The sequence below is a fragment of the Falco punctatus genome, assembly GCF_963210335.1.
Source record: "Falco punctatus genome assembly, chromosome: 8".
Lineage (NCBI taxonomy): Eukaryota > Metazoa > Chordata > Aves > Falconiformes > Falconidae > Falco > Falco punctatus.
The window spans coordinates 61416026-61436169 of NC_137588.1; the positions used below are offsets into that span (position 1 = coordinate 61416026).

Sequence of the window (20144 nt, forward strand, 5' to 3'; positions counted from 1 at the left end):
GACTGAAGGTTTAACTACCCCAGGAGCCTGTAGCCAACACATGTCTAAGGACCGTGGAGACCAGGCTGCAGGAACAAGGTGAGCGTATGTCCCCCTGGTTTACTTTCCCAGGTTGCAGGCAGGAGTTTTTTTATTATTTCATTTAAAACCCCCACATCTGTTGCTCTGTTGTCTTCCTCTGCTTTCTAAAAACATCTTAGGTCACTTCAGGCACCACGGGGTGCTGGAAAGGGAGTCTCACAGGTGGGATAACCAGCCCAGCCTGGTAACTAACCCCATGCAGCACAGCACGGCACGCCCAGACTCTGTTCCCTGTGGCTGGTCACAGAGGGAGGGAGCTGGTGGGGCTTGGGGCAGCAGCATTAGCCACCTCCGTACCGAGGCCCTTGGAGCTGTTCTCTGTTTGTGAAATGTTGCGCTGAGAGTTTGGTTTCTATTGGTGACATAAATCAATCTCACTGCCTTGGCGCTACTTTTCCAGAACAAAGAATTCCCAGAAAAGGGGAACCCCACTGCTGGGTTGTATAATACAAATGTACGATTCTGTTGGCCACATGGTATTTCCAACACTGGATATTTTTTTCTCCAGGATACAACCAGGATGCTAATGAAAACAACACATGGAAGACCTTAGGATAAGCCCCAGTGTCTGCAGAAGAGTACGTGGCTCTGGTCTGGGTCCTAAAGCAAACCCAGATGCATCTAAAACAATTATCAAAGCAAACCAACATGCGACCCCAGAAGGAAAGTCTGTATGTGCCTGCAGACTGACGGCTGGCTGGGCTAGGCTGCAGGATTAACTTCCAGGCTTTGCATATAAAGAAGCAACACGGAGCAAGAGGAACGGGAGCTGAACGTACAAGCAGCCACAATAGGAGTGCTGAGCGTTCTTCCTCCTGCTGAGGACAGAGAGGAGCTGCTGTTCCCTCTGGCTGGGCAGAGCTTTCCACATCCCCAGTTTGCTGGCCGATGAACCAGAGCGAAGTGCCCCAACCTTCACAAAGCCGACCCCACAGCCCTCCTGTTATCTCGATGCATTGCAAAAGCTCCCAGCAGGAAGGTGAATTGTGAGCACCGCAACCAAAACGAGGGGAAAAAAACCCTCCAAACCCCAAGCTTCTGTTCCTCAAACCAGAGCTCTCTCGTCTGGAGGGAATTAAGGAGCAGACTGTTTCTCCTGCTGTGAGTGCTGAGGGCAGCCCTGGGCTAAGACCTCCATAAACACCATCAAAATATTGTGACAAACTTTAAAGTGCAATTTCTGCGGGAAAAATCCCTTCTTCCAGGTTAGATCACAACAAATTACAAACATCTTTCTCAGCTATAAAGTTGAATAAGAATATTTCACGTAGCTTTTTGATGTGCAGATTTTGTACTGATCACAGGCGATACAACACAAATATCCAGAAATATGTCCAGGCAGACAGATAAGGAAAAAACATGATTTGAGGGGGAACAATTCATTTGATGGAGAAACCAATGACTGGGCACAGAAGTACTGCAAGGAGAAGGTTTAAAAGCAAGTCCCCAACCTAGCAGAAGCCTTCCAGCCCAGCTTCACGCTATTCCGTGCGCTGGGTGGCACACCTACCGCCGCATGCTCTGGCAGCCTTCCCCCACATTACTAATATGGGTTTAATTATATCTGTTGGTTTTCATTCTTCTAGTTTTTCAGAAGGAAGCACTAAGGAACTATAAGTGAATAGGAAATTATTTGGTTGGGAGTTGGGATTTTTATTTTCTTTTTCTTTATTTCTGCCTCAAAATATCTCTGGCAACATATAAAGTACTTTTCCATTGACATTGGCCATTCAGTACATTCTTATGAAATTTCAGTTTGCCTTGTGATATTTGCCTGTTTGCTCCATGGAAAACTATATTTTTGGGCAGGCTGTAGAAATACCCAAGAATTCAGAACATAGATTTCAACATCCCCCAGCTGGAAGAATTTTGGAGTGACAGCAGCTCCATTTGCCAGTCCCCACAGCAAGCTGCACTGCCATCCTACAGCCAGCACCTCCCTACGTTCAGCCTTGTTGCTGACACACCACCCAACACCGGAGCTAAAGCCAGCCCAGGTGTACTCCTGCATTTCTGTGCAGCAGGTCTGATGCATGTGGGGGCAAGACGCTGGCCCAGGAGCCAAACTCAAATTGCCACAAAGCATATCAGATACAGACTATGCTGAACTGCATGGGAAGTTATTTAGCAAAATCAAACTTTAAAAACAAACAAAAAAAAGTTATTGCTGGATTGTACCTTCTTTATTCTAATACAATTTGTTTTCTTTTACCTACTGGCAACTCCTGCTGTTCTGGTGATGCACAGAGCAGAGCATAGTCTCATGAATTCTGATTTCTCTGAGTGTATTTTCAACGTTTTCCTGTTTTCCCTGAATCAAATGGTATTGTAAGGAGGCTGCTGAGTGGAGTAGTGTCTGGGGTGGAATATTCCCAAATGTCCAGCACTGGGTCCCATTTCCCTGTCCATCCAAGCACTTCTGGGATTGCACCCCGTACACCTCAAACATGCCCTGCGTAGCAATAGACCACTGGTGCCTAATTCACCAAATTTCCTAGAGCCTGGACTCACCCTGGTAGTGGCTATGCTTTAAGGGTAACCAATTATCTTCACTCATCACAGAAAAACAAATTTTGAGTGCCATCCATCATTTATCCAAATACCTTGTTCCTGGCATTCGTGCAGGCACCCTCCCCTGCCAAATAAAACTCTGCTCCTCGAAGGCTGAGGCCGGTGATGAACCTGGGTGTCTGTTTAACTGCATTACAGCTGCCACAAGTGATATATCCTAGTAAAATCATTTCATCCTCCTTTTCTATCTGTTCACCAGTACTCAGGCAGGTAACGAAATACCGAAGTACTGGAGCAGCTACAGGTGGGGTTGGGGGTGGAGAGCTCCTTTAACTCAACTTCTTCAATGGAAATTCTTCAATGTTTGTTTTGGGTTTGTTGGGTTTTTTTTTTTTTTTTGGGGGGGGGGGGTTGCATGCCAAGAAGTCATAACTGCACAAACCCAACCTTTCTCAAACTTTGTTTAGGATTAAAATGAATTTATTCTTCCCAACAGATTCCTGTAGCAAACCTGTCTCCTCTCCAGTCCCTCACCTACAAATGTAATTAGTGACTGGGGAGTAGGACAAATTAAGCTTGAGATAGCAGGTAGCAGCCTGTAAAATGGAGTCTGCCCAACTGACTGCTCACAGCAGACACTTCATATTTTTGAATACTCATGAAATCCCTCTCATCACAAGCTTAATCTCTGAGGGTCTGATCCAAAGTCAACAGAAGTCAGGAGAAAACTCCCCTGGACTGACCTCCGTGGCCATGCGCTTTGCTCATCATCTATACGATTTCCAAGCTTCAGGTTTTGTGCTGAACATTTTCTGTGTTGCCTGTCTAAGCCCTAGTGATGTCTTTTAGCTTCAGCTGAAATGCTTCAGCCACATTTAGGAAAAGAGACTCACTTTTGTCCAGTACCCAAAAGAAAATAAAAATGTGATTTTACTACGAGTCCCTGAGACACCAACCTTTGGAGACATACCTGAGCTGGGATGAAGAAGCCACTCAGGGATCAGGAGTTGATGCCATAAACATCAGTGTTTCTCAGGAGCAAGTCTGAAAAAAACAAAACCCACATGGCTGAGCACTGAGTTTTGAACATTGGGATTATCAGGGGACAGTCCCCGAGGCAGCTCATGGCACATATGGGTTGGGGCAGCACAAGGGCTCTGCGGGCTGAGGCAGGAGATGCAGGTGGGCAGCATCCCCGGTGTCACCACCACAGCCAGAAAGCGACAGTCGATTTTTTCAAAGCTTCCAAAAGAGCCATTTATTCCTCTGCTATCTAAATTTTTGAGAGTCAAGCATCCAAATCCCTAGGATTTGTTAATGCCCCACAGAGTATGCGCTTTCTGGCCAGACTTTGAATATCTGAAATGACTAAATATTAAAAGCAGGAAAGTGGATTGAATAGAGACATCCTAGTCTCATAAAAATCCCTCCTATGCCTCTTCCACCCATGAGCTTTAGCACCATATAGCTTTTTCTTTTATAAAAAAAAAAAAAAACTGTTCCCATATTTAGGTTCCTCTCCTCCTATGAATCATACTCAGATGATTTTCAAGGGCCTTTCATTCTCTCTCTGCCTCACATGTTAATCTAAATCTCCTTTCTTAATTAAAGTTTTATTCTACAAGAGTCTTTAACCTCCGTTTCCAAGTGGCAAAATCAAATCCATCTCCTCTTGATAAGGAAAACTCATTTCTGGTTGATTGACAAGTTTAATTAAATACCAATATTTTCTTTTAATTGCAAGACAGCAGCTACAAGGATTATTACGGGTGCACAGGGGAAGGGTACCTAAAGACTGAGCTGCACAACTATTCCTTGTTTTTTGCCTTCCCTTTCCCAGGAGAGGCTGTATCTACTTGGTGTTACATGGAGGAGCAGAGTATGGGCAGGCTCCGAGCTCTGATCCTGCTTGGTTAAGGCCACTGGCCTTCCTGTGCTTAGTTGTGGTCCTGAGCATCCCTATAGGCACATACGTTATACACAGCCTCTCTCTGTTAGGATGCTGAACACCCCGTCCTGCTCACGCGGCCTGCACCCCCGCTGAGCTTGCTGGGGCTTGGGGTTTTTTTAATTTGCTGAGATAAAGATGCAAGCAGCCAAGCCTTGGTCCAGATATATCCCTGTTTACGCTGAAAATTGCAATTAATAACCGAGAGATGGCAGGATGGAAACTGAATTATGAAAAACATCCCGTCCACATTCCTGGGGCTTCTCCATGTTACAACACTCTGCAGTGTTGCAACACTGCTTGTCTCTGGAGAAAGTGGAAAAACCTGGTTATGGGTCTATTGCACCACTGCATGTGCCAATAGTCATTATCTTTCCCAAACCATCAAATGCCTAGAGAAAACAGGGTGGCCATCGCCGACCAGGGATTCTCTAATTAATTCAAACTTCCTTCCCGATGAATCATCGCTTATTTCAGTTGCAGTCTGCAAAGAGGCATAGGAGTAATCATGTACATATGTGAAGCCTCATTTTCAAGGATTTATTCTTGACACTGATTTTAATAAATTATTGGTGAATAGTAGGCAGTTACAGCTGTCTTTTTTTTTTCCTTAGGTACTTACACTTCACTTTTTTAGATTGTTGTCACAGAAAACAACCTAACCATAATAAAAGAGGCTAATGGGTCTTTCCTCCAACACACCACTAAGCCCTTCCCCTGTTGTACCAACGTGATTTGTGGGCTATGAGTCAGACATTTGTTTTGTATGAAAAATAGAGGAACAGAACTGAAGCACATGAAAGGTATCACGGTAATGATCTCGGTGACAGGATAAAGCCCCAAGAGCCAAGTCAGATAAACTTCCCTAACAAGACCTTCTACTGTTCTCCATAAACCATATAATATGGCCTCAGATAGGAAAGCTGCTGAACAGCTCATTCAAAGAGCAATTAGATCCCAAGGCTCCCTATCTTGACAGAGATATTGTCATAATGCCAAACCATTCATCATACCCTGTTCAGAAGTCAAAGCTGGAAATTCTCTGGAATTTGTTTATGTATCTTAGCAAACTTTGGTTTCCTTTCTGTTAAAAAAACACTTCAATATGTATTAGCTGGGCTGTAATTTTCACATGGTCTTTAGCATAACGTGATATACAGGAGTGAGATACGCTGGGGGGATCCATAGGCTTGTTTCTGACCAGTCAAGGAAAACATCAAGCCACAAGTTCACTGAGGCAGGAGCTGTGGTGAGGCTAACACTGCTTATCACTAAAAGCAAAAGAGCTTGGCTTTCTGCCTGGTTCACCCCGACACGGGCTGGCAGAGAAGGGCAGTACCAAGTCCAGGAATATCATTCAGAGAGCCATTCCCTTACATGCAGCTTTGAGATCTACTTAATTTTTCACACACTTATTTGAAGGATGTCTTACAGAGAGATTTTCAGTTATGGTTCTCACTAGGCACTTTCACCATATTTGCATCCCCATAAAATCACTATATGACTGTGATGAGGTTATTATTTCATCTATTCTTGCTTTTCGCAAATAAGCTTGAATTCGATGCTGGCAAACGATTCCAATACTCAAATATTGCAAAACTAAACCTCCTCCTGAAATTCTAAGACTGCCGCAGCCTCTGGGCTATTCCTCCACATCAGCGTGCCCACAGTTATGCCAAGCAAACATCACAGGCCAAAAGTAGTCATTATAGTATTTTTCAAAAGTTAAAAACAAAATCACTGGCCATCAATGCTTTCCACAAAGAGCAACCTTGACACCACGTGATACATTTCCAAGGCAATGGAAGGGATTTCAGGTATAACACTCCCATTAAATTTAACAAAAGCCCTGAGACCGGCTCTCCATATACATCACAGACTTTAAGATGATCTAGAGGCTCAAAATTCAGCTTTCAATTTAGGTGGTTTATTTTATGACGCATTCCCCATCCCATAACTCCATTCACATGCTGCTGGTTTTCTGTTTCATGTGCACTGTGGGCTGAGCTGTGAAGCATTTTGGAGCATAAGCATATATGACACACTAGGAGGGGTGATCTCCATACAACCACGCGGCTCCTCCTTTTTTCAACACATCTAATCACTCCTTTTCCACTGTTTAAAATTTCCCTTTCATTGCCAAGAAGGGACTGGCTTCAGCATCTCAAGATCCTTTTTCTTCCTCCAGCTTCCCCTATCCCGTCGGTGATGCAGTGCTCAGCACCGGTCCCTCAGCTGGCACCTGGGCTGGAGGGTCTCTGTGAGCCACCCTGGTTCCTGGGCAAGTGCATCCCACCCCCTTCCCACGGGAGCCAACCCCACCCTGCAACCTGCAGGCGAAGGCATTGCCCCATTTGGATGGGAAAAGGAGTTATCGGCACCCCGAGCTCTTGCTCAATACTGCAGGCGCCGAGTGTGTGAGAGCGGTACCCGATATGCTAATTAGGGAAAATTGTTTCCTTTCCAGCATCCTGCTATTTTACCCACATGGTGATTTGCTGATGTTAAAAATTGGGTTTGGCAGGTGGAGTCTTCCTTGCTGCTGGTAACTGCCAGAAAAGCAGGTGTCTTGTTTCTGGTTTTAAGAGGCTTTTTGTTTTTCTTTGCCTGGATACTTTTTTCTTTTTTAATATACCTTCCCTTCCTACATGGCTTTGTTCATTGCAGTTCGTATCTTTTTTTTTTTTTTTTCCCCCTAATCTCTGATTTTGGATTGTTTCCATATTTGACTGTTGCCGGTATTTAAACAACTTCCTAATCTCTAGGATTTCCTTTCATCTGTAAATCACCTTTAAAAACCCAACAATCCCTTATTATTTCCTCTTTCATTTTCATTGTTTCATTTATAACAAGCAACATTAAATCCAGAGAGCATTTAAGACCAATTTCAATTTCTGCATGAAAAAAAAAAAAATTCTTTTTCAAGCATGAAGGAAAATTTTTGCCAGAGGGGATATTTGTTCTCTCTAGTAACAAGGTGACATGGTGCCAGTTCAGTCTAATTTCATGTGGGGCCAGGAAAGATTCATTTAAATAGCTGCAATATTCATTCAGCATTTCTTTCAGAGTGTCCTAAATCAACCAAGAGCTGCGTGATGTCCGCTGAGTCGTTTCCTTCCTCCCAGGGAAATCGGCGGACTGTACTTATTTTCCCAGGTAGCCACAAAAGAGACCATCTGCTTGTGGCTATTTTATAATCAGCTTATTTACCTGCATGTGGTCACTGCAGGAGGCTTCCAACATGCCCCCTGATGCCGGCGGCCGGAGGGGACCCACCATACCCACATGCTCCTGGGGACGGGCACCAGCACCCACCCCTGCGCCGCCCACCCCGCCGGCAGCCCCTCTGCCTGCACTCCTCGCCGATGGGATTTGCACGCATCGTTATTTGCAAAAGCTGGGCTGAAACCCAAAAGGGCAACAGGTGGGGTGAGAAATCAGCCAAGTGGGCATTGCAAGGGGGAGGGAAGGGGGCAAGGAGGTTTCTTGGCAATTGGCTGCCTGCAGCCCTCATAGATGGAAGGAGCCTGGCGGTGTCAATAATTGCGGTAATCAAAGTAAATCCCATCTTACCACTTGCCTAGATGACATTTTTCGCCCTGTACATGAGAACAGAGACGAATTTTCTGGTTGCATTAGAAGATGACAGTTTCAGAGGTTTTGCAGGAGGATTAGTTACACATTTCAGCTTTCAGTGCTGGAAAAGGAACTCATATGGAAAAGAGAAATTCGGAGCTTTTTGTGAGATTTTGCAGAATGCTATGGAGAGCTGGACATAAGTCAGGGCGAAAACGGACCCCATGTATATCAAATTGTTGGTATCTTTGAAAGAGCTATTGTGCTTTGAAGTACAATAGGAAAATAGAGATTTTTATCTTGATGAAGTATGAAAATAATTATACTCAGGCGCTTTAATCAGCATGCTTCAGATTTAAGCAGATGGATACAGAGGGCAAATCTGTGAAGGATGAATTATTTATTTTGGGCACACTAAAACTTTTTCTTTTAAAGGTCATCAAACTTTCAACAGAATTGACAAAGTCTGCCGCATATGTGAATGCGATTAATCTTCTCATTAGTGAGAGGCAACATTTTCTTTTGAACTTGATATGCCTGGTAGGGGAACAAAAAAAAACAGAACAAAATCATTTGTGGAAAAGTACAGCTGAAGAGCATCTGTTTGTCTTAAACCAGTGGTTCTGCCCAATTGCTTACAAAAAAATTAAACTGGAAACCTTAGAGCAGAATAACATGTTCTGTCCAGTGAGCACAGTTATTTGACATATCCATCATTTCTAATAGGATTAGAAAATTAAAAGCCCCCCTAATCAAGCAGAATTTGTCAATTAGTTGATGCCTCTTCAGTGGCAGGCTAAGGGACTTTGGTGTCAAAGACAATAAAAGAGTCATTTACACCCTGTACCAGAAATCAGCAGTGAATAAAGAAGAAAGAAATGCCATTGTTCATAACTGACTTCAATGAGACTGCTCGCATGGGTAAGCTTAAGCACATGCAGGAATGGCTTTAAATGATTTACGATACTTTGCATTTAAATCAGACATGGGTCAAAACTGGGCCCCCAGCTTGAATTTATCCATCTGGATCTTGAACAGTGGGGCCAAATTCTCATTTCTGAGGTTACGTTGCATTTCAGACACCACGTGATGGTTGTCCGCAGAGGGCTGGGACCACGGTTACGCTGCCAGCACCCACGGCTGGAACTTCCAGGGGAATTCCATGAGTGAACTTGGTGCGTGCCCACATGCCAAAGGGGTTTCTTGGCCAAGGTAACTTCCCAATCAGCACAGGGAATCAATGGAGAAAATTAAAGAGAGAAACTGCATTATAAATGTGGTGAAATAAAGAGATGAAGGCTCATGCGTGATTAAAATATTGTGTCATTCAGTGAAAGAGGTATGCAATGGGTACACTGTAATGTGGGACCACAGACAGGAACATCTTCAAAAAAAATTCAGATGAGACCTCACTGTGTTGAGGATCTGTTCCCTGGGCTATCAGTGCCCCTAGAACAACTCAACAACTCATTTCATGGTCTTCCCCCACATATAAAATGGGGATAATAATCATCTTTCATTTTTTTCAAAGCTCTTTGAAATACGCAGATGAAAAATGCTCAAGGTAAGTTATGTAGCACTAGCTGTTTCCAATAAAAGTTTATATTACTTTTATTAAAGTAACTTTTTTGAAAAGACCCTATTTAAGAAAACATTTTACATGATTGCTTTTGCAGAAGGCAGAAAGTGCTTTGCAATTTTTCAGTCAAAGACCTAAATGAGCTAATTAGGGACACAGGACAAGTGTTACTCCATCAGGCTTAGCACATTATAGTAATCCCAACATTCAGGACATCTGACATTAACAAATGCCTGAAGAAATCCTTCATGGAGGGATGGAGAAAGAAGTGGAAGAGCTGCACAGGCGTGGGCATGGCTCTGCTTGCAGGAGCCACTGAGGGAATGTGACCATTTTTTCCTGAAGATGTGCCCAAGGCTGCAGAGCAGCATCCTCCCAGGTTGGGCGAGCACTTTGCTCTGGGCACCAAGTTACCCAGCAGTCAGGTCTGCCAGTAAAACCAGCGTTACTGGAGGCAGAACCCAGCTGGCTATGCAGATTTAATGGAAAGATGTTTATTCCTTCCAAAAGACTAAATGAGCAGGAGCTGATTTGGTGTCTAGCTTTCATTCTACAACTTAATTCCTCTGCAGAGAGTAAATGTTTAATCCTCACAGCCTAAACCAGAGCTGGCCTCCCTTTCTCCCCCATCTCCTACAAAACACCCGCCACACACTTCCAAGAGGGGAAGGATGAGGACACACCGTGTAGGCAGCCAGAGTTCAAGCATAAAGATAACATCTTTATGCTGCTGTCAAATTAAGGATATTATGTGACTACTGTATGTGAAGGGGGGGCAATTAATTTAATCAAATAACTGATAACACCTCTTAAAATTACATCTCTTCTCGTCATCTCCCCAGCTTAAAAATCAATAGGAAATTACAGTCTAATGTACCTGAATATTAAAACGCAGAGACTCATGTAGAATAGGAAAAAACCCTGAGATCCTAGCAATTACTCAGATGACACAGTTATTGAGTTAATGACACAGACCTGAGTTGATTTTCACTCTTGGAGAGGGGCCAGGATGATATTAACGGTTACTTTTGCAACTAATAACAGCACAGAGTCTTCATTGTGCTCAGAAAAGCAAACATTTTAACAAACGATACCTTCTTTTTAATTGCATGGACCGCAGCCTTGCTACCTCAAAGCACAGCACATGTTTTAGTGTAAATTCCTCTCTGCTCACAAAGTATTTCAAGATGCACAAAAAGTACCTTTTTTCATCAAGGAGTGAGCAACATAAAAGGCCACGTTGATGCACTAGTTTGCCTTTCATAAATAACTACTCTGCAATAGCTTCTTAAATATCGTTGCACAAAAAAGGCTGCGGCTCTTTCAAAAACCTGTATCCAACCTAAGTACTGCCATCCAGACAGCCTGGTCTGAAACCTGACCTCCTAAGAGGAACATGTCGCAGAAGTTTTTGGACTTGGGCTTAAATGAAAAGCCCTTGGGCGCTTCGTTTGCCATGGTGTGGTTCAGACAGGGAAAAACCTCAGCAAAGCACAGCGACAGCCTGGGCACCCCAGGGGACAGGGCAGGGTGAGGTGGTGCAGCCCAGCTCTGCTGCTGGCGCCGTTCAGGTCGGGTGTCACACGAGTACCTGCAGCACCTCTGAAGACTTAAATCAGCCTCAAAATGACAAAACCGAGAGCTGCAACATCATTTGCAGTGGAAAACCGGTCTGAAAGGTGGATGCTGAGCATCCTCCAACCTGGAAATCCTCTAGCCCCACGGCAGGGCATCGGGCAGGGATCTCCCTCACCTGCCCTGTGACTATCCATATTTATTTACAGCACAAACCTAGCACGGAAACACTCAAAACTCAACTCTGAGGTGCTGTGCATCTACCAGGACCACAGCAGTAATTAAAACAGTGAAAGATCTGCTGCCAAATATCAGGGCGTGGGGTTATTTGCACAGTGAGGGTTGAGCAAAGCAAGCTTCAGAGGCTGTGTTCTTTGCAGAGATTTTCTTTCTTAAGAGAAGGTCGTAACCAACCTACCCTGGGAAGAAAAGGGCCTTTGAACAACATACTTCATAAAATTCTAAATTTAAATTTAAACACACACACAAATCATTATTTCATTTCACAACGGGAAAATCCCCCTTCCTTTGGTTAGAATTATTACCTTTTAATGGGTACCAGAAGATTTGTTCGTTGCCATAATTTTTTCCAGGATTTTTCTTCCTCTGTGTGCCGACATTGTTCCCCTGGTTTGCTCTTTACAGTAGTCCCAGGAACGTGCCCTGATTTCACTGGGACAAACTGGGCGGTTTCAACAGCACCTGAAGTTTCCAGCCAGGTTGGAGCAGGCAATCTAGGCAGAGAACTGGGGATTAGAAGTAAAACAGAGTGGAAAATAAAGGAATAAAAGCCAAAGAGTTGTTGTTGTTGTTCTTAGCTATTTCTTTGATACAAGCTACTGGGCATCGTAGAGAAAGACTTTATGTTTATTGGCAGTTAGAGGTGCCGCTCTGGGACACCTCACATTCCTCTCTTCAAAAGTAAAGACAAACTGGTGCGACAATTTGTGGACTGAGGTGATGTACAGCTTACGATTTCTGCTTGTGTTTTTAGCATAACCGCCAGGAAACATGACATGTCCCTGGTGTAGGCATGCAGATCCCCCACACTGGAGAAGACCTTCAGCCGCTGGGCTGGGAGCACTACAACAGTCCCTGCACCACCGAGGGGCTGAGCTGGGAAGCCAGATTGACTTAATTTATTGCATGGAGGAGGTCTGGAAAGTGGAAAATTACCCAAGGCTGAATAAAGAGGCTCAGCTGTAGCCATGAGGACACACAGAGGGACTGAGCACCACCCAGGACGACTCGGTTGGGAGGAAGGACGCACAGCCATGCTGCTGTAGGGGGGGAGCTGATTCTGCCTTCGCTGGGGAACCAGCATGGTTAAAGCAAGCTGAGCTGGGCAGGGACAGAAAAATTTAGCTATTTCAAGAAGTAATAAGCTGTAGGGTAAATATTATCTTGGACCACCCCAGAAAGGTTTGACCTCTGTGAACACTCCAACGCATGGGTCAGCAAGTACCGTATTTAGGGACCAGAAGGATGCCCAGATTTACCCCAGCCCCACAGCTGAGAGCTACAGCAGCAAAAGCAGCACATGCAGTTATGGGAAGCCTGGTGGAATATAGCCAGGGCCCCTTGTCTCCTTCCATTTAGATGAAGTATTTAACTCTCCTAAATCCCCTTCTCACCTGTTTACTGGCACAGAAAGGACAATCCCATTTATTCTGTGAGAAACCCAAAACCGTGATTTAAAGAAAAATTAAGGATCTTTACCCTTATCTTGGTGCCGTGGTCAACCCCAGCACTGTAATAGGATTTCTTTGGATTGCTGGAACAATTTCATTTCTTACTGGTAAACCAGACTTCCCTCCAGTTACCACCTGTTTATCATCTGTCTGACACAATATTTTTTTAATCAAGAAATACTTTTTAAATTGCTTTTTTCGGTCCAGGCTATCTTTGCTTATGCGGTTACAAACCCTTGGAAAATGGGCGACAGGAGATTAACACTCTATAAAGGATGAGCAAATGCATGGGGACCTGTTAAAATGGTGGGAAACGAGGAATTGTGAACACATGCCCCAGCAGCATCCAGAAATTTGTTCTTGACCTCCTTTCATCCCTATCAGCAGAGCCTCACCACGCCCCGGTACTGAACACTTCCACAGCCGTGCCACGGAGGGAGAGATTTATTTATACTGCCGGGGAACAAATTCCCACCCCTGCTTTGAAGTCGGCTGCCCTCTGCACAGCCGCAGAACCAGCTCCCACAGCCACATCCCTGAGAGCCCTTGGAGTGGCTGGGATCTGGAGATAATCTTCCCTGCCCCGACCCACTCCTAGCTTCAGGAAGAGCTTGCAGACATGGTATGTTTGATTTTACCTGCTTGTTTTCACTTCAGAGGCACAAAAGAAAAGGACACCCAAAAAAAGCCTTTTGAAAGCTTTCTCTTTTTTGGTGGGGCTACTGATGTCAGGGTGTTACCTAAAACTGGATCAGCCCCCACAGAAATCTCAGACGTACTTTATCTGACATAGATACATTATGCAGACCAGCAGCCAAATTTCTACTCTCTGTCAAGTTGATGTAAATCTGATTTTCTACAACTAAAATATGGTAGAAAGAGAAATTCCCTGTGTGCACAAGCTTTAGTGCTGAACCTGGAGGGAGAAGCCGCCTGCACTTAACTAGTCTGAGACTTGATGTCGAAGAAAAGCTTAAACACGGAGCATGTCTTGTTTGAGTGAGGGATGGTGCTTAAAAGGCAATAATTACAGTGCCGCTCTGGTTGAGCTGCTGAAGTTTTAATCACTGCTAGGAGCTCAGTTAGTCACTGTTATTAAGCAGCCAAACAGACTGGATGTCAAAGTGGAAACATTTGACGTTTTCTTAACAACTTGAAGTATTCCAAAACAAACCCGTTTCAGCTATATTATTCCTACCAAGTTGCCAAAACCCCTCAGCTATCGCAGACATGCCAGGAGCCTGTAAGGGCAGGGCCAGGTGATCTCAAGCCCACACATTGACAAAAGCCCCAGGTGATGCCCTGGGAACCAGGCAAGCCACTCCCATCCCTTTTCCACTGGCGAGAGGACCCTGCGTTTTCAAGAATTTAAGGAACATGTTTTGAAGCCCTTTGCTCTTTACGGTTAGAGGCTTACTGAGACAAAGGAACACACACTGGGTGAGTGTTTCCCCCAGCAGCCATACAGGAGTGAGATCCCCCGGGAAAAGCAGAGCGGTGGGTGCTGCGGGAGCCCTGATGGACTGTGAGCAGCTGCCCCCACTCTGCTCCCTGCTCCAAGGTTCCTTCCCAGCTAATTCGATCTCCATGTAATCTCATGCTGGCTGATGTACAGGGTGTTTTGGAAGCCTCACCAAACCCACAGGCTGAATTTTTCTGGCCCCAAAGAGTTAATTCATACCAGGGCGGGTGCAGGGTGTGGGTGGTGGGACACCTACACTGGTGCTGGGTGTCAGGGAGAGGCAGAGTTGTTCCTGCAGCTCCATTTCTAGGAGATGGTACATCCCAGAAGCAAGGAAGGAAAGCTGAGGGAAGGGAGAACACTGCAACCTGCCCAAGATCAAAGAACCCTGTGGAGCCCAAGCACAGGAAGCCCTACCAGGGCTGTGATGTCTCATACACAACCAGGTTTTAATGGTTTAGGACATCACGCACAAAACACCTTCCTTGTCCCACCTACAGGGCACCAGGTTGTCCCCATGCTTTGGGGAGCCGGCAGCCCAGGCTGCCAGAGGAGGCATGTTAGCGGAAGGACTGCACTCAAAACATATTTCCTGGAAAATGATGATTCCCACATGGTCTCAAAGGCCTGGAGAAGCTCCCACTCCCACCTTGCATGTTCCTATAGTGCTCGCTAGCTTCAGCATGGGCAGCATGGATGCTGAGCTCCAGTACCTTTTTGCAAGACCAGGATGAGCCGAAGGGAGGAACTGGTCTGGGGTGCTTTGTTTGAAGTGAGCCTCTGCTAAAAATGAGCATGCAGATCCAAGTTGGGATGTGGGACACAGCAGCGGGACCACACAGCCAAGAAGCCCACGTTTCTAGCACAGCTGCTGAGACGCCTCCTCGCTGTGAAGGTGACAGAGAGGAATCCACAGCTGACATATACATCTTTTTGCTGGAGCATTTCATGTCTTTTCTCAGGCACTGTGACTAATTATGTGAATTTAAAAAAAAAAAAACAAAAAAAAAAAAAAACACACACACACATTTTGCCAGCAGACATTAGACTTAAAAAAAAAAAAAAAAAGCAACAGCAACCTACCAGGGGACAATTCACATGACTGACCAGAAAAAAATGGTAAGCAGCTGTGCCTTAACATCTGTACTGCAGTCGGACTCTGCAAAAAGGAGTAAATTACCAGAATAAAATTTGCCAGTAGCTCCTCTGTTCAAGCCCAGCACATGCCTGGGGGCAGGAGGGACCCAGGAGCTGGGCAGGCTCCTTTCCTCCCATGGGACAGGGAGTCACTTAGGGTGGGACTGATTAAAAGTCAAATTCGTACTCAGAGTGCATTTGCCTAGAAAGGTGCTGAGTCCAGGTGCAAGGGATGAAGCTCTCCTTTGGTCCATCACCCAGCTGCTGATAGCTCCTGGACTGCCAGTCCTCACAGCGACATGGCATTTTGAGCTGCAACCAAAGCTATGGCAAGTGCCTGTACAGTTTTTATCTTAAATTACAGAAATGGAAATTTATGACATCTGTTTGCTTCTTGCATTTGCTCCTTTAGGCTAGCTCCCTCCCAGATGGAAAAGAGCCCAGTGACGAGTGTCCCAGTGGATGCTCCTCACTCATAGGAAGCTGCATTGCTGTGTGGGACCCTGTTCCCATTGCAATCAGTTAGAATTGTCTTCAATTTCTCAATCTGGAATAATGACATTACGTTAGGTCCTGCGTTCTCCAACCATTTTAGTTGAGCAGTGGAATTCTAGACTTCATTTGCCTGATGGCTCAAAAACAAAAGATAACCAGCCTCTCCATTTATTTTCACAGTTATTAAGTCCATCTCATGACAGTTAGGGCACGACTCCTCAATTTTGACTATTTATGGTTTGTTTTGCTAACAGGACAGGGAGAAGGATAAGCTTGTGGATCACTGGCTCCTACTGCTTGCATTTACAGAGCAAGGCCAATACGGATCTGCAAAACACACTGATGTGGCTAAATCGCTCCAGCCGAAATTAGATCTGGGCTGTATTGCCCCTAAAGGATTTCTTAATATTGACATAAATGCCTGTTGTTTTTTAAATAACAATTGCAATTCCCACGTGCTGAGGCTGCATCCTGGGGGTTGCCGTCTGCGCAGGGCAGTGCAGCAGCATCGTGCCGCACAGCTGGCACCCCAGGGCTGCAGGGGGCTCCTCCATCATGTCCCTAATAGGTCTAAGCTTTGCCAGCACCTCTTTAAAAAAGGTATTTTTAAGCATCCAAAAGAGCTGAAGGCATGTTTACACCCTATACGCTTTTTTTTTTTTAATTACAAAAGTAGTTAATGCCCTGTCTGTTGAGAGGCAATAGAATGTATTTACTGAAAACTATTTAAGCCTATTTCATTTCAGCTCAGTTAATTAAAACACTGACTAAATCCAAACAACAAACATATACGGTATTCAACCCAAAGCAATCTGAAACAGCCAGTAAATACTTTCTCATTAGCAGCAGGGGAAGTTTTTTCTTGGACTCTTCTAAAACTGTTCTTGAAAATAGATGAATATATTCAAATAACATATTCATGTTCATTTGGCAGTATGTCTAAAAATAAGTATTTCCAAAATTGACTATGTATTTTTTTCTACCATTTTCTAGAAGGGATAGGTTAAGTTTTTAAGTGAAAAAATACTTCTTTTTCTTTCCTTTTTTGAAAGGGAAAAAGACCCTATCATTTGAAATGCCTGGAAACAATTTTTTCAGCAATGTTTTAGATCCTTCAGCTAACTAGAAAGGTTGTTAGATCTTCGCTCAGACTCTCTCTAGAGAATGTACTTTGATATCATTAATTAAAAAAGGGGCTGAAGACCAGACTACTGACTTTGCCTCAAAATCTCAGCTTGCATAAATCAAAGGAGAGCCATAAAAAGGCAGCCGGTGGTTTACACAAGCTGTGAATCTGTCCCATTTTTGCTATAAACGTGCACTGGAATGTCATGTACAGTTTCACGTGCTAATGGCAGTGTCATATTAATGCTGTGAAATCACACCTGTGAGCCACAGATTTAAACGTTACTTGGATAAAAGGTTTTTACAACACAGCGCTTTGTTTGAAAACTTGCTTTGGCTGAAGGATGAGGAAAATGGACAGTCCTTTACACTTTTATTTTTGACTCCTCTGTCAGTGCTGACTTGCTGTGACTTATCACGTAACGCGGCTGGTGACTCTCCAAACCCTAGTGAAACCAACTGAGAAAAATCACCGTGAACATTTTGGAGCTGGAATGATGGGTTTTGGTAATGAATATTTTAAGCTCCTTTGACATTTACAGCACTTGTTCCCAGAGCAGAGATGGATTTAAAAGACAAGTTGAGGATCCTGGCGGGGTCTGACATCACTTGAGCAGTTGCGCTCAGCAAAACCTCTAATTACATGAGTGCCAAAGTCCTGCAAAACCTGCTGTTCCTGCGGGCTGGAGCTTAGGAGTTAACTCAAGTCTCGCTTCAGATCATCTCTCACTTTGCATTTTGCCTGTAGTGCTTTTTGTTGTTCTATGTCTGGATGTATTTAATTAATTACCTTAAGTGCTGTTAGCTTCCCATCAGATGGAGATTTTTGGTTGCTACATATGGCTGAGCTGCATTGCCCTGTCCACGAGCAGTGGACGAGGGTGTCTGGCTATCTGCATTTTGACTGTTTTCCATTATTCCTGTGATCCATTGAAACACCAAAAGGAAGGAGAGCCTTATCTGAACCTTGGACACTGTCTCCCACAGCACTGCCGATTGCCTTGGTAAGCGTCCATCGTCCCCAAAAGGGAGACTGTATCTGATATCCCATGGGCTTTGGCTTTGATCCCCAAACTTTTATCAACATTTATGCCATTTTACATTGTCATAATTCAGTTCTTTTGGGTTTTTCCACTTTGAAAGTATTCACCTAAATTCATATATAGACTTCTAAAGGCATGGCCCGATTTTCTGCGGACTTAAGTGCTGCAATCTCCGTTACTTTCCACATTAGACCTCTGAAAATCGGTGGCCAATGCTCCTCAGCTCTGTATTTCTCCTTGTCTTATTTAAGCGCGAAAGCAGAAGAGGAGGGAAACATCTGTCTACTTGCCTAACAGAAACCGGTACGAGTAACTTTACCACGTTTGCATCGACCCTACCATACTGCCCACCACCATACTCAGCATGCTGGTATGGACTTTTCCAAGCGGAACACACCATGCGCTTCCCAAGCCGTGAGCCCACTTGCCACATGTAGGAAGCAGCACTCAGGCTCACAAGCCTCCATGCTCTGGTCGTCGTCCCCCCCCCTCCCCCAATAACCTAGAGGCTATGACAAACCCAACGATGCATGTCACCAGAAAATAGCGATGGGAAGTCTGGGAGTGGGAGAGGTGTTTATGCATTGAGCCTCAAACAAGACCAAAAAAAGAAAATGAACTCAAAATAGAGCTTGAGATGCTCCTCCCGCAGAGATGGCAGATATTCCTCCCTGCAATGTGGGAGTCATCGAAATGGGAGGAAGAGATCTTGCACAAATCTTTAGGGTTGGAACTGATCTCATATTTCAGCTCTGTAATCTAGGACCATTAAATATTTATACTGTTGGGATACACACAAAGAAAATTATTACTTGTTCAAATGAAAAGGATCAAGCTGGGAAGGAGGTTAAAAGCAAAAGGGAACAAAATATCAAGCTGGATTTTCTTTCCATTTTTATTCTCAGCTTTCCTTCTGCTAATGTGTTATTTCACCCTCAATACCTCTGACAATACCAGCTGCTTTGATCCCAAAGGCTTATTTGCTCCCTAAGTCAGCAAGTTTGCAATAGCTTAAATAAACTCCAAAAAGTTCAAAGCCCAACAGAGAGAGATAAAATACACTTTAAAAAGACTTGAAGTCAGGAAGGCATGTGTTCCTTAATGACTTTCCTGGAGGCTAGATCTCATCCCCCCCCACACTCCTCCTCCTCATCTACCTCCCTTCTGTTTCCTGGCTTAAATTAGACCGTAAGATCTTCTGGATAGTGAACGCATCCTTCCTGTGCAATGGGCCATGATCTTCACTGGAGCCCCTGGTCAATACTGGGATTAATTTTCCATCTGTTGTCAAGGGTACCTCTTTGGTCCATTAACAAATAGCAAAACAAACAAAGCAAAAAAGGCCAGTTCACACATGATGTATTAACTCTCATCACCACACTGCTCATTTCTCATCTCCAGAGACTCTTTGCAAAATGCAGCGGGTATTTTGTGTGTGTGCCAATGTAGTGGAGGCTGTGGACAATCATAACAAGCCCAAACAAGTTATGGAAACTGTGAGGACTGCTGTTACACAGTGTAATTTATTACCTGTTGCATTCTGCTAGTGGCAAGATTACGTCTGTCACAGCCTAAGAGGAGGAATAAGGAGGTGCCACACGAGTAGGATAGAGCACACGTTACTGAGTGTCCTAAAGCTGCAGTTGTAAAAAGCAACTTGTCCTGAGTGTAGGTGCAGGGAAGGAGGAAAAAATGCAGTGGAATTTATTTTCTTTGAACGCAGTGAGGGTTTTTGTCCATGACAGAGTGAGATCAAGGCCATGTTTTACCCGGAGTTATAGCCCCTTCTCACCCTCCTTTTGGACAGCGATACCAACACTGCCTCTTCCATACGCTGCAGACTTCTGCCCTTCCCAGGACTTTCTCAGAAGTTGAACACTGACATAACCAGATGCTTTGCCAGGCTCCCTGGGCTTCAAAT

The 20144-nt window shown here is 44.5% G+C and overlaps 1 protein-coding gene across 6 annotated transcripts in view; it reads right to left on the minus strand.

Annotated features, from left to right (window-relative positions):
* The window catches only part of LOC308068246 (uncharacterized protein), a 38817-nt gene extending 20135 nt beyond the window's left edge, over positions 1–18682 (minus strand). For 3 of the 6 annotated variants that reach the window (XR_013929909.1, XR_013929910.1, XR_013929911.1), the window contains exon 1: positions 3563–18682. The gene's annotated coding sequence lies outside the window, so the exon portion shown is untranslated. The remainder of the gene's footprint in view (positions 1–3562) is intronic. The other 3 variants (XM_080398522.1, XM_080398520.1, XM_080398521.1) reach the window with 2 other exon arrangements.
* Positions 18683–20144: the final 1462 nt, after the last annotated feature.